Below are 2,885 nucleotides of genomic sequence, written 5' to 3' on the forward strand. Positions count from 1 at the left end.
TGAATAGTTACCCTATAAGTTGAATAAGTTGCTTTTTGAACCCATTTAGTAAATCTTTTTTAATGCTGTTAAGACAAATCTGAAAACTAAAATTTTCCTCAACAACAAAAAAATCATGTGTAAAATAAAATTTAGGCCACAGGAACCAGCATTTTACCAGGTATAGCACTTTGATGAGCACCAAACCAGAAAAATACCAGAATTCCTTCTCAGGTATTGGACAAGCAGACCATTCAGACAATCACCATTTTTGTACCCACTGTGTGTTGAGAGAACTACCTTTTAGATAGTAGAGTGGAAAGAGAAAATTCGAGTTTCTTAAAGATGCTGTGGTTCCTTTCCTTGCATTTTTGTTTTAGTTTTGTGATTTGATGAGTAATTTTAATTTCAAAATCCCCTGTGACTCCTAAAGAAAAAAAGCAGAAGCATGAAAAGTAAAATGTGGAGGCTTAAATTTTTCATGTAACAGCTTTTCTCACAGCCTAGCTTTTCATAGGCACAAGCCCCTAGACCTAAACTATCCTGATATTTTGATAAATAGATTTTAAGGATTTTTAGTGAGAGTTCTGGATATTTAAGCCTTTCTGCAGAACTCTCTGTAAATAAACTTTACCTAATTTTTATTTGAGTAAAGTACTTTAAAATTAATTAATTTTAATACAGGTTTTCTGACGTCTGGCACCATATTTACATCAGATTCAAAAGATATAGAATCTACACATTTAATCTATTTGCATGAACAACTATGGGGAATTGAGTGCAGCTGCCAAAAAGTTTTTAGAATGTTAATGTGATAAACTTGTGTAAGCTAATATTAAACAACCTAGTTTGAAAATTGGAAAATTTTGAAATTTGACAAAAAATATTTAAACCAACAAAAGTTATTCTTTTGCAATTATTGATTCAAAAATGTTCCAATGTACACCATAAGGCAATGAACATGAAACCTAAAATAACATGGAGCATGAAGATATATTGGCTTGAAGTCAAAATCAAAAGTTAATTTACTTTTCTTTATGATAGAATTTTCTAACCTACAAAATGAGGAATCTATCAACATACAATATTGTTTTTGTCTTTTTTTTTTCCACATGAGCAGGCACCCAGAAACGAACCGGGTCTCCGGCATGGCAGGTGAGAACTCTGCCTGCTGAGCCACCGTGGCCTGCCCCCAATTCTGTTTTGTGACTGAAATAATTTGGTCTGGAGTTCTAAAATTGTGAGGGATTCCATGATATTTGAAAATCAAAACCACAAAAATAAAATGTTCTCTAAGAATTTAAACTCCTAAGTACATTAAAATATTCCAGAAATGGGCAATTAAATTATCTAAACTTAGCAATCATTATTCACTCTCTATGAAATTATAAGATTGTTGACTTCCCCAAATTACAACTATTACCACACTTATTTCAGTAACATGGTCAAGGACGTTGATTATGTCTGTAAATTCCAATTTTTGTATAATTATTTAATAGATTGTCCTACTTGAAGTGGTTGGGACACGCACAAAGTAACAAGTATTCTCATCAATTACTTAGGAGATGTTCTTCAAGCTCATGAGTTGACTACTCAGTCCCTTCACTGTCATCTTTGTGTCCTTGTTCCTTAATGTATAAATGGCAGGACTCAGGATGGGTGTGATCATAAAGTCCAAAATAGCAAGAAACTTACCTACTGGCACTGTAGAAAATGACCACACATAGACAAAGATGTAGGATCCAAAGAACAAAACCACTTAGGGGATGTGAGCTGACAGAGTAGAGAAAGCCTTAGACAAACCGCTGAAGAGCATTTCCATACACTGAGCAGGATGAAGACATAGGAGATAATCAATAAGAAGAAGGTGCCCATGGAAATGAACCCACTATTGGCAGTGACCATGAACTTCAGTGCATAGGTGTCTGTGCAGGCAAATTTTATAAACCAAGGAAGATCACAGTAAAAGCTGTCTATCTCATTGGGACACAAAAAGGCAAGTGGACAACAAAAGCTAATTGTGTCATGGAATGGATGAAGCAAATAAGCCAAGCACCAGATAGAAGCAAAATGCACATCTCTGGGATCATGACGGCCAGGTAATGAAGGGGCTTACAGATGGCCACATAATGGTCCAAGGCCATGGATATGAGCAGCACCATCTCAGATCCACCCAGGACATGAAGGACAAATATCTGCAGGACACACCCCTGGAATGATATGGTTCTCTGCCCAGAGTACAAGTTAGAAATCATCTTCAGAACTGCTAAAGTAGAAAAACACAAGTCAATAAATGAGAGAATGACTAAGAGGAAGTACATGGGGAGTATGTAAATGAGGATCTAAAGTCACTGGAAACCCAACAAGGAGTTTTCCTAGGACAATAGATACATATAATATAGTAGATAAGGCAAGGAGTAAATGCTGCATTGGTCTATAGGAATAAAGTCCCAAGAACACAAATTCGGAAACCTCAGAATAATTGTCATCATTCATTGGATTTGTGTTATCTGTGGAAGGAACAAAGAAAAGTAATTTTATAGGAATGCACCACAGATCTGAAATAAAAATCAACATTTTCAGAATGGAATCAGTAGTATGATTTGGTGTGTGTGTATATATATATATATATATATATATATATATATATATATATATAACATCATAAAGACAATGGCCAAACTTTTGAGAATTATTAATCTAGTAAAACATGATAACAGATCATTTAAACCTAAGAAAATTATAATTTTTACATTTTAGTGCATTTTAAAAACCATTAACATTTATTAATAAAATATGTGTATTTTCATATAAAAAGTATACATTCAAGATGAGCAGCACGTTATGTTAAGAAATACCACACAAGCTTGAAGAAAATGAAAGGATGATGTAGTAGAAGGAGAATT

The 2,885-nt window shown here is 34.0% G+C and overlaps 1 pseudogene; it reads right to left on the minus strand.

Moving 5' to 3' along the window:
• Nucleotides 1–1,537: 1,537 nt before the first annotated feature.
• LOC143655052 (olfactory receptor 4F3/4F16/4F29-like) lies at nucleotides 1,538–2,475 on the minus strand (annotated as a pseudogene).
• Between the last annotated feature and the right edge of the window lie 410 nt (nucleotides 2,476–2,885).

This window comes from Tamandua tetradactyla, chromosome 14 (assembly GCF_023851605.1).
Source record: "Tamandua tetradactyla isolate mTamTet1 chromosome 14, mTamTet1.pri, whole genome shotgun sequence".
Taxonomy (NCBI): domain Eukaryota; kingdom Metazoa; phylum Chordata; class Mammalia; order Pilosa; family Myrmecophagidae; genus Tamandua; species Tamandua tetradactyla.